Here is a 12,603-nt window from a genome sequence, read left to right on the forward strand (position 1 = left end):
AAAACCCGCTGAGTCTACTTACATATAGCCATGCGAGATTCCTATATTTTATTGATTGCTGATGTAAGTTATCTAAGCGCAGAATCTACACTAACTAACACCCCTTTGGATAGGAGTGTGTGCCAAGCGAGCAAAACGCACCAGTTCATTCGCATATCTTAAGGGCCGCCTCATTTAGGCAGTACAATAGGCATCATATCCTTTATACCCACACAAAGTGTGTGTGTGTGTTTCTTGACTGGCAGCCAAACAATGCGCACAAGATTTATACGCTGTTGAACAAATTGCTTGGCATTAGGTTCTGGAAATGCGTCCCACGGAATGCAATAGACATGGCGCCAAATGCTGATGGATGCCCAGCTCTCGGCCAGAGTGCGCCTGACAGGCGCATTCAATACAAATTATAGCCCACTTGGGTGCGATGAGGGGGTACGGAGGCAGGACAGTGCACCAAATTGCCAATAAACGAATCAAATATGCATGCAAAATAATTTATCCACATAGATATAAATTTGTGACAGCTAGAGAATCTTAAACCCATTCAATTGAGGTCATTGCGCTGAAAGGCATCTAATGAATACTCGAACAAAGTTCAGCTCCTGTTCCCAAGGCAAACTGTTGAATAAGCAAATTGAATAGTCGCCATTTTAGAAGCAGCAAAAACTTTCGCAAATCCACGTAACATTTGCCACAAATTGAAATTTGGAATCGATTAACATCGCTTGGCTGAACTTTTAATGGAATTTGTTCGTGAAATATGACAAGCAATTTAAGGGATTATTCATCTATATAATTGTCAGCGTCATTAGCGTAGATGCATTTCATCACTAATAGTTATTAGCGTGTTTTCATATCCAGCTACAATTTCATTAATTTGCTAATGAACCATTATACCATGAAAGCCCAAACTGTAATTAGAGTGCTGCTTTGGCAGTTGAGTTTGGTTTAGAGTATAAATTTAAGAAATGAACAAATTTTAATAAATAAAAAATATGCCAGGAATATAGCTTTTCTATAAGAATTTCTCCAATCCAATCCAAGCCAATGATTAAATCCATTTTCCAAATGAAACGTTTTCCTATCCTTCTATTCTATTTCCCATTTTATATTCTGCGCAGGTTTTTCCCAAACTGTGCCACATTTCTCGATGATAGAACGAAATCATATAAAAAACATTTCAATTTACTCTCGTTTCTTCATTAACCAGTCTCAACAAGTCTCGACTCGACCCTTAACTGTTTCCGGTCTATTTATTTGATTAGCTATTCAACGACTCAACTCTTAACTACTTCCGGTCTTTTTTTGCCACACAAGATCAAATAAATGGAGTAGGTTCTATGTGAAATAATTGAGTAAATTGAAAAACAAAGTTTTCTTTATTTACTGTGATTCTGCAAAGTGTATGCAAATTAAACTTTATGAAATTAAGTTTAATATATTGTTTGAGTACATTATAACAGCATTTCATTATTATAAATAATTAACTAAAATAGTTACTGAGTTTGAACTAGCGAACTGTCGCCCGTCAGTCCCACGCTCAGATAGCAAGTTTGCAAACTTATTTATGACCTTCACTTAAAACAAGGAAGTTTTCGGAGTCTTGGCCAAAAGATAGAACCATTTAACATTTTAACCCAACCTTAAAAGCATCCTCTTTTACTGAGACAGGGTCTATAAATTATGCACATTTTCGGTCATACTCAAATCGCTTGGCAACACTTATAAATAATATATATAAGATTATGAACTTATATTAAAAATAGCCCGGAAGTCGAACCAGCAACCTCCTATTTCAGTTAACCAATTAGCTGGATAATTTATTCAGCTATCGAGTCTATTTTGTGTCTATGGCCGAGTTCTTCAATTTGTCTGGTTAATATAAATAAAGCTCTATTATACCTGGGCCACACGACATCTGATTCATTTGCATTGAATCACATTTTGGACTTTACCAACACCTTGGACTATTTATTTAGTTACTTTTACACTGTGAATGGGTTTTTTGTGTTTTGTGTATCGCATTCATGTTTTGTTTAGATTAAGGTTAGCACTGAAGGCATGTAGGCGTATATACGTATATATTAAAACTCAATTAAATATTGCATGTTGCTAATAGGTCTCCAATGTAGAGCTCCCCGCCTCCTCCGCCTCACGTACAGCTCAAGCCTATTGTGAATTCATTTAGTTTCGCATTTCATGTACATGAACTGCTGGAAATGTGTTTATGTGCCCGGGTCAGGACTTAGAAGTCGCTAAGTGGAAATGCGGAGCGTGCAATTAGCGTGCGGCATAATGAATTATGATTGTTGTACGAAATTCATATTGCCGTTATGTTATGTGGGCCAATTGTGGGTGGGATTGTGGGTGTTGTGATCGGATCCAATGCTACGTGAATTTCTCGGCAGCCGTTGCCATGTGAAGGGCAATAAATAAAATGGCGAAAAAATGCGAATAAACAATAAAGTATTGCTAGTAGGCATTGTCGCTCTGTTCCCAGTCAAATAAACAAACAAAAAGCAACAAACTGGCGACGGCGAGAACAACAACAACAACAACAACAACAACAACAACAACAACAACAACAACAACAACAACAACAACAACAAAATCCAACTCAAACGGATATGCCGTGATTCGTACACGTTGTAGGCGTTGCCGGAGCTAAGGGCTTGGGCTTGGGTTTGCTTTTTTTGTATGGCTCCTTCAAAGGTATTGTGATTTTGCCATGAAATGTAGAAGCCGAAGTTGTCAGTCCCATAAAGTATATACATTCTTGATCTGAACAGTCAAGTCGATTTATAAACATCTATCTTTCGGTTTATATGCAGGCAAGTCTCTCAATTGTAAAGCTTTCTGCATTGAATTATACACAGGTAGTAAATATGTCGAAGTAAGACAGATCGAATCTCTATATCGTTTAGCTACCAGAGTGTTCGCTTAAGCAGTTTTTAAAGGCCAACATTTCCGTATTTACAAAAAAAAACATGTCCTCCAGATTGGTTTTTTATAGTTGAAATGCTTTTTTAAAGCCACAACAGAAACTTAGAAAATGTTATTATTTTTGGGTAATTTTCTGAAATTGAGCTAACTTTTCCTTACAGTGTATTTTCTAGCCCGTGTCAAATTGGCTTAATATATCATATGGCAACAATAGGAACAAACGCTTCAAATCACAGCTTGGGTATTTAATCTTCGGCGTTCGGAAAACTGATTTTCTTTGTTCTGTTTTTTTTTTTTATATTTATATTTTCTAGCCTGGGGTGGGGACAATAACAACGCAGCACAGAGAAACGGTTTTGGGGCTCAACAAAGAAAGTTAAAGAAAATTCGAAAAGCACGAAACATGGCGTGGCAAGCAGCGGTTCCTACAGCAGACATCCAACCCTAACCCTAACCCCTCCCAAAATTTCCCAACATTTGCCATTTGCAGCACGTAGTGGAAAATCCAAGTCGAACGAGCGCTGAGCCCAATTAGCCTGCGCGGGGCTGGAAAAAAAAGGCCCCACAAGAACTCTGACAAGTCTACAAGATTTTGGTGGACTCAAAGAGCGAAAGCATGTCCATTGCTCAGTTGGTGTTTATTTATTTATTATTTTTCTTCACTTTTTTTTGTCGTCTCCGGCGCTGTTTGTGTGGTTGCTGTTGTGCATTTCCGTTTCCGGCAACACCAGTGCAGCGGATGCGCAACGGATGCGCCACGGTTCCACATTTGATTGGTAAAATGGCATTCAATGTGCAACATTTAACCTTTCGCCCGTCACATGGTGCATGAATAAATGCTGCCATAAGCCAATCGAGTGACATTGGCATCGCCGTGGCTTTAATGTTTGGCATTCGTTTGACATTTTGGCGGTCCTCTGTGCGGCATGCATTACGCATACGCCCCGTCGCGTTGCAGTCAAGCGCCACTGTTTCTGTCAGCACCATTCATATTTCCATAATGCACGCAACGGGGCGTGGCGATTGCGATTCTGCAGATATGTCAACTGTGTGACATATTATTGCAATGAGGGTTGGCGTTTGCAAATACAATAATATCGGATTATGAAAAGTACAGGGTATATAGAGAGCCTTGCAATCACATTAGTACATTGTCTACAAGTGACTGACAAACGTGACAGGCTCTTTAACTCCATTGTAAAAATTTGACATGCCTAAAGGCAACAAAACACAGTTTGCATGTAGACATAATCAACTTGTAATTGCTATTTGATAAATATAACAGCAAACATTGAGAACTTGTAGGATGTAAATAAATTTACCATTGAAATTTGTGAGACGAGAAGCTAGTTAGACGAGCCGAAAGTTCATGCTTATGGCAAATAACAGAAACTTTACAATGAACATATGAAGAACTGCTCAGTTAATTAACTTGTATTTGTCGTTTATTATTATTGTATCGAAGTTACATAGACAAGAAACTGGCAATTAATTAACATGAACTTTACAGTGAATTTGAGAATTGATTAGTTAAATATTTTACTTGAGCATTGAGAACATTCAGATTGTAAATAAATTCAACATTGAAGTTAAGGAAACGAAAAACTAGTAAAACTAGTCGTAATAACATCTTCATGGTAACTAACATGAACTTTACAATGAGCATGAGATAAACCTATCAGATACATTTTTTAAATTTCCTTTAAAACTGTGATTTTGTGCTTAAATACCTCAAGGATCTCCTTTGGCGTAACTTAGGTGAATATTTAGAGAAAGAAAAAAGGGGTAAAGACTCTTAGTTTTTTGAGCTCCTAAAGGAAACTTAAGTAACCCGAATTAAATACAAAGAAAAGGTTAGATAAATACCATGCCACAACCCAGTTATTAGCCCAAACTCACAAATTGTTTCAGCAGTCATTTAAGGGCTCAAAGCCAGCTGCTATCAAGGATCTCTGTGTGCTGTTGCCAAGACAACGCCTGCCTCAAAAGCCTACATATCTATATTTTTTAAATTTCATTTATTTTTAACTATTTACCTGTGTGCGACAAGCAATGAAAGCAAAGATAACCAACAGAAACAATTGAAAACGATGCAACTAACAGGCGCATAAATATATCTAAATATGTCAAGCTATTCCGATAAACGCAACTGAATTTATGTAGAGAATTTATGTGACCTTAGATAAGTTCTTGGGCACATCGTTTGTCATATGTGTGTGTGTTGTGTGTGTATGTGGGGCAAAGTAGACTGTAAATCCGTTTTGGCCCCAACGGTGCTGGGCAATTTAAACTCGATTTCCCATAAAGAATCTCAATCCATTTAACTTGCTCGCTTCGCATGCGGCGCACAAAAGCAATTCAAAAGCCTATCCATGCGGCATTCACATTGCACTTTGCCAAACTAAATGACCTGGCTTTAAACTGACACACACAGACACACTAAGACACAAATATACCTATGTGTACTATAGTTAGACACGTGGCGTTGCGTCGGAAGTGAATGCGGATGCGAATGCGCTTTGAAAGCTCTACAAAATTTAAATCAAGTGCGAGTAAGGCGTTTACTAATAGGGCGTGGCTAGCCTGCTTGTGTGTTTGTGGAAAGCTGCTTTCGCACATTTCCAATTCTAGAAGCACGTCGCCAAGCGCTAATGCATTTGCCCGTTAATCCGTGAAGCGCACTTCCGGCAATCCATATGCAGCCACAGGCCTAGCTGCTGGCTAAACTCGTGTTTAGTGTTGTGAATTCAGCTAGTTTCCAACTAAATTTGGCTGTTAGCTGCGCTCGAAAAGCTTTAACTTGTTTTCAGTTTCATTTACTACCTTTAGCTATTTTCAACACTGACTACATGCCTAGCTCGTGAACTGTGTTACGAATTTAACTCTTTCATAGCTAAATTTGGCTATTTGCTGTGCTCTTCCAGTGTTAGCTTGTTTTCAGTTTTCTGATTTAACTAATTTAGCTATTTTTAGCTACATAAACACTGGATACAGCAAACCACATGCACCCACAGGCCTAGCTGCTGGCTAAGCTCGTGGCTAGTGTGGCAAATTCCACAGTTGTACAATTTGCAGACGCCTTCAATTTGTTAAAAATATTTAAGCTATGTTTAACTATTTCCAACACTAGCTTCAGGTGCTTTAGCGTAGCGACATTTGCCAACACTGCTCTCTAACCCTTCCACAGCCACAGAACACGTTCCTGGACTGTGAACCAATCTATGCACGCCAATTCACTTGTCGCTGGCTTTGCAGCACGCACTGTCGGGACAGTGGCTGCGGCTAAGCGACAGCCGTTTGTCATTTTAATTGCACATAAAACACCTCGTGAGAAACACTCACACACACACACACACACATAACAGATAGCAGGCACATACTGTAGCTAGTTTGTTGGATTAGCCCTGCGCTGACCTGAAAAATGTGTCGACTATTTGTACGCGCTCTGCTTTAATATTCCACACGTGCAATAATCCCATACTCCCACTCACACTCACACACTCAGCTCGTTTGGGGTGTAATGAGCACAACTCGAATGCCAGTTACCAACAAAGTTCAAGTGGTTTTTGTGTCATCAGCCAAATGGGCCAAGAGCCAAGCTGGATTGACTTTAAGTCCCAGTCAAAGGCAGACACACACGACACACATGACACACACACACACACACACTCACTTAAAATACCACAGAATGTCGTACACAGTGATAACACCTAACCGAGACAATTTACAGAATCAACACAAGCTAATTAATTACAGTTGTTGTGTAAACAGCATCTGGGAAATGGAGGCAACGCCTTCCTTGCCACATTTGCCAGCAAGCATAATCAGCGTACATGATTGTCTTGTATTTATTTCTCTGCGCTCTATTGCAGACAATAAATCAGTTGATCTCTATATCTAAAAGGGTTTGTACTCAAATTATGAGAATTCCAACCACATGCGTGGAAAAACCGCGAAAGGGTTTGTATGTATTTTTAATATTTAGCATAATTTTGTGAAAATTGCATTAAGAGATTTATCAATCTTTTCGAGAAGTCAACAGTTTCTCGGTAAAAATGTAGGTGACACATTTCTTGATTATTTCCAAGAATCTTTGTGATAATATGTACTTTTCAGGCTTTTCGCAAAATCCACCCAAGTGGATGGAAAATGCGAGTCAAATATTTTTAGGCCAAGTTTTCACTTAAGTCCTATCGACTGAAAACTTATTTTCAAAGAACTTTGTAAAAAGTCATCTGAATAGTCACATCTTTGACGATTTTAACAATACCCAAACTCATCGAAGGAAAATGCGGGTCGAAGGTTGTGTGAACAAAAGTTTATTGTTTGGCCTCAAACTTTGAACACAGAGTGACAAAAATTTGCGTAAAATGTTGATGTCAACTTTTGATTCCTAATTCAGTGGACAACAAATTGATAAGTGAGAGTTTAACTTGAGACGTGAATAGTAGGTGTTTATTTTAATTTGCCACAAGCGGAAAATGGGTGGAAAAATGATGCCTAAAATTAGCCCCTTAACTGCCAGCTAGTAATTAAATTGAGAAAATGTTGAAAATATATTTAAAGATCTCAGTTTAAAAGAAAAACTTAAAATATAAGAACTAAAGCCTCGTAAGGCCTCTGAGAGTGTAGACCTTCGTATGTTTTGAGAAACCACATACAAAATTTTGATATTTTATCTTGTTAGAGCGTTTTATGATTTTTTAATTCATTTTCATATCCATGCAGAGTATATCACAACTCTGTCTAGAAATGAGTGAGAGTTTTGGAAATGATGAACCATCTTTAGATGTTAAGAGCGGGAATGAAGTCAAAAGTATATTCTTATTTTAAGTACACATATGTTTTACAACCGTTTTATAACGATTTGTGATTTTTGAGTAATATATGTGAAAAAAACATAAACCAAATTTAAGCAGCGCAGCTTAATGTCTAAGATCTCAGACACAATATTATAGAGACAAAATATATTCGACTAGCAAAAGTCGACTTTTTAAATTTGACCCGAACCTGCGATATATATTGTTTTAATGATTTATGAGAAATACATTTTTGCATAGCTTTTATTTGAAGAGCTTCAAGCGAAATGGAAGCAATTCAAAGCAGCTTAGACAAAGAATTGATGAACAAAGGCAAAACTAAATTTTTGTGAGCGATGGCAATTTTCTATTTTCCTAGACTGGGTCATAAACTGGCAATCATTATTATTACAGTCATGTGCCAGGCAATGGGGCGTAACGACAATCAACGCCAAGACGTTCAGTAAATAACCGCACAATTTCAATTTTCAACACATAGGCAAATAGAGGTCTCAACTTAAGAGCATATATATATTTAAATGCATATTTTAATGGTCGTAAAAGAGCCTAAAATCCGTCCCTGGGGCCGAAAAAGCGCCAACTGCCGCTGGGTATACTTAAAGGTCTCAGATACACACACACACACACTTACAGAGAGACAGAGCTACATTTGGACAAGGCCAAGCGCAGCTGAAACAATGGAAACGAACAAGTAATATAAATTATAAACGCAAACTCTGCGACAAGGATATGCGCTGGCAGCGAAGGAGGCGACATGCGATTTGATGGCAAATCATTTTGCTTTTTGCTGGCAAATCGAAAGCGTTGCCCAACAAAAAATAAAGTGCCAGACTATAGCATCACATGCTGTTGCCGCCGGCTAAGGTCAAGGGTCAGCCGCTCTTTGATAATGTCAAAATGTACTGCAACATTTGGCAGTAGCATCAAGGAGCAGAGGCAGCAGCTAGGCCGCCGGCAAATTGCTTGCTCGTATTCAAATGTATTTTAGTTTTAGTATTTGTTGAGCCCAAATTCGATTTGTCGTTTTGCGAATTGATGACGTGGCTGCAGATACTTGCTTGCAACAGCAGCGAAAAAAAAAATAAGTGGCAAGTTGCAAGTGCAACTCGGGTAACTGCAGCAGCTGCCGCAATGTCTATCCCAAATCGATCCAAGCTCGAGGCGAGTACGTATAACTTCACATGCCACACACCAAAGAGTTGGCCATACACACACTCATATATATATATAAATGTATATATTTGTATGTGTGTGTGTGTGGAGGCCAGGCCTATGCCACGCGATGTGATTGTGAATGCGCAAATGTGACGACGTTGCCAAAGGCAGCTCCAGGCTGGAGCTGCCTGCCTGGCTAGGATGACGTAGTCCTCAGTAACGGAGCTTGGCTAAACTGTGTTAGTGTGCCTTTTAGCCTGGGGTTGTTATTGCACAGTACAACACACACACACAAACACACACACACACACGAACACATACACGCAGGCAGGCAGCGTAACTGCGGCGGCATTAAATGGCATTTTTTGGGATCGCCTGACGTTTCATGCTTTAAACGCGCCATTTACTACTGAGTGCGCTAAATTATTAAAAGCAAAACGAGCTACTACAAAACACACACACACACACACACAATCACACAGACAGCGACACAAAGTTCATTAAATACAATGTATGCAAAATGCGGCTGTCGCTGTTTGTCATTTTTGTGCGGCCCCTAAAAGTATGCAGCGCATCATAATCAGCGGACAGGTGCAAGTGTATCTGTGTCTGTGTGTATGTGTGTGTGTGCTTGTGCTAGTTGCCTTTAAGCTTATACAAATATCTGTTTTCATGCTGTCTCGGTGTGTGTGTGGCTTTATGCGTCACGTGAGAATTCCCTTTATTATTATTTGAGTTTTGCTCGCTGCCTTCATGCATATCACGTATACGCAGCGTGTACCTATACATGTACATATATATGTATACATATGTACATATTCGCATTTGATTCGCAAAAGGCATTGATTTTCAATTTTATTCCGCTTCAGTTTATTGCGAGCTGCCTGCTTATGTACGCTTCGTCAAGCATTTTGACAACATGCCTCAATGTTTACTCTACACTCGAGAAAAAGCACGTGCCTTTATTGAAGCAATTCGCCATGTCATTTATTCGAACAAAAGGGATAGTCTGATTTTTTTCAACTTCGTGAAGAAGAGTAGTCTGTCAATTTTTACTATTCTTTCTCTATATTCTAGAAAGAATTTACTGCTTCTTGAAGAGAAATAGGCTGCTTTTTGCAAAAAGAAGTTATATATCAATTTATTCTGCTTCTTCATGGAGAAATATAATTTTTTTTTTTAGAAAGAAAACAGAAATTTGTATATTCTGATTAAGAAAATATTTTCCATTCTCTCAGCCCTACTATTTTATGTTTTCTAAAGAGTAAGCTCAATTTTTTTTCAAGTGCATAAGCCTAAATTTGGTTTGAATATTAATTGCCAGAAAATTAAATTGAATTTCAAAGCTTTTCGATATAGTGCTGTACATTTTTTTTCGAGTGTATAAGCCTGAATATAGTATGAATAGTTTTAGACAGAACTGATGTGTCGGGTGTTGAGTTTATCTGGTTGTGTTACACTTTATTGTTATTGCCCGCTTGTGTTTGCATTCAACTATTTTTTTTTTTTCGCTTTTCTTTATTTTCCTCTTTTTTTATTGTTGCTCAAAACCAACAGACAAAACTTTGCACGTTGCCTTTGAGCGGTTTTTTTTCGTGTGGCACTTATTTTGTTTTTTTTTTTTTGTTTTTTGCCTGCGGCTGACTTCACTCACTCAGGACACGCACACACACACACACACAGACACACACAGGACACGCACACACACACAGACACACACTCATACACACACAGACACTCGCGCGCGTAAAATATATAGTATGAAAATTTCAAAAAATTGCTCACAATTTTCTCGCTCGCCTGGCTCTTGTTCTAGTTCTAGACGTAGTTCTTGTTGTTCTGGTTGTTGATTTTTGTAGTCTTTTATATATTTTTTATATAAGTCTGTTGTCTTCTGCTTGCTGCACGCTGCACGACCACGCGCTACAACGTCTGACTGCGTTCTGTTCTGGCTGAGTCCGAGTCCGAGTCCGTGTCGAAGCCAGCGCGTTTTTGGGAATTGGTGAAAGAATTTTTTGGTTTCACCAGCGTGCGCTCTGCTCACAGGACATGCGCACTGGCATCCTGCAGGTGACACACATTTCCGCGCCAACGTCGATGAAGTGGACGCACCCTCCCTCCGCTACCGCCTTGCCGCCTGGCGCTCATAAACTGCGCTGTTTTGTACTATTTACATCGGCCATCGGTTAAAGGAACCGTTTGCCGTGCTTCTTACCCAATTTGGGCTGCATTCGGCGGGTCGACGGGTCGACGGTTCGCGAGAGCCGTTGGGGTTTCGCCGGGCGCAGGTTTGGCCGTGTTTGCCAAACTTTGGGCGTGATGCGGCGCAAATGTCATTCGTCCGGCTGTACTGTACAGTGCGACCTACGCTGGGGTGAGCCAGGGAGTTAAAAGTTCGCATTCGCCACATCTATAATGGATGAGCTACTGCACGAATACCTATTTGATTAGTCCGGCTCGCTTTCGGGTTAACTGACCCTTGGCAGACAAGCAGCCAACAAAATAATTTTGCGCCAAACAAAAAAGTTAAACAATTCTTTCGTTAAATATTTACAAAACATTTGCCATCCAGCAGCCCAGCTCGTGCACTCGACTGCTCGACTGCTCGACTGCTCAACTGCTCGACTACTCGAGAACTAAGCCAAGCCACTAAAGTTAATTAATGCTGCCAACTAATTGCCAAACTCTATTTCAGATTTTATTTCATTTATTTGCATTGCCCAAAACCCATTTGCCAAAGCAAATACAACTGAAACTCGCCTGCACAATTGTCATTCCCATAAATGTTCATTAACATATGAATATTTAGCTCGAATTCAAGTTTATAAATGTGCAATTCTCTCGCCAGGCAAACAACTTTAACTACAAAACTTTATGAAACACGATTAGCTTTTTAGTTAGAAAAGTCTCCACAACTTTGTCCAAACTAAACCAATTTTCATAATGTACAGCATTTATTTGTTAATTTGTATTTCTGCAACACTTTTCATAAGAGAATTTGTTTGTACTGTTTTAAGGAAAAGTGTGCACAATTTTTCCATTTTGAAAAACTCATTTTTTAATTAGTTTTTCTAAATGAATGAAAGCTTTTTGACATTTTTGAACAACACAACATTCAACATTGTAAGCATGAGCCGAGCAAGGCCGGGTAATTTCTTTAAGTTATTAAATAAAATAGCTGTCATAAGATCATGTATAAAATTCAGACTATTTGCTTTAGTGATACTCCGGCTGTCAATACACTCTAAAAATAAAAAAAAAGATAAACACAAATATTGATTTGTTTTTTTTTTTTCAGTGTAAATAAATTTCCTTAACTATCATAGCTAGGTTTAAACTGAAGCAATTTTCTGGCTGGGTCCCATTTTTATGCCGGTTTAATTTCAAGAAGAATTTTACCTATAAATTTTAAATAATTTTTGATTATTTACTTAATAACATCTCCAAGAGTTGTTTCCGTGTTAAACTCCTGATTAAAGCAATTGCGATTCTTGAATATTTTATTAAATTAGCGCTCGATGACGCTTTGGGCCAAGTGCGACAACTGGTTTTGCATTTGTAAAGGAAACTGAAGCCGAAATCAAAAGCTCAATGAAATCAAAAGCAGCAGCCAGAGCCAGAGTCAGAGCCCGAGCCAGCCGCCTGTCAATTAACACATTAAAACGAGCAAAATTGAGCTGAAAAGTAA

General features: G+C 38.8%; 1 protein-coding gene across 5 annotated transcripts in view; it reads right to left on the reverse strand.

The window, feature by feature from the left end:
• Positions 1 to 12,603, reverse strand: part of jus (julius seizure) — a 50,163-nt gene that overhangs the window by 34,790 nt on the left and 2,770 nt on the right. For 2 of the 5 annotated variants that reach the window (XR_004304851.2, XR_004304849.2), the window contains exon 1: positions 10,701 to 10,862. The exons of 1 other annotated variant lie outside the window; for it this stretch is intronic. The gene's annotated coding sequence lies outside the window, so the exon portion shown is untranslated. Of the gene's footprint in view, positions 1 to 10,700; positions 10,863 to 12,603 lie in introns of those variants that run through there. 2 more of the 5 variants (XM_032438992.2, XM_032438991.2) reach the window with 1 other exon arrangement.

The sequence above is a fragment of the Drosophila virilis genome, chromosome 2 (genome assembly GCF_030788295.1).
Source record: "Drosophila virilis strain 15010-1051.87 chromosome 2, Dvir_AGI_RSII-ME, whole genome shotgun sequence".
In the NCBI taxonomy this organism is placed as follows: Eukaryota; Metazoa; Arthropoda; class Insecta; order Diptera; family Drosophilidae; genus Drosophila; species Drosophila virilis.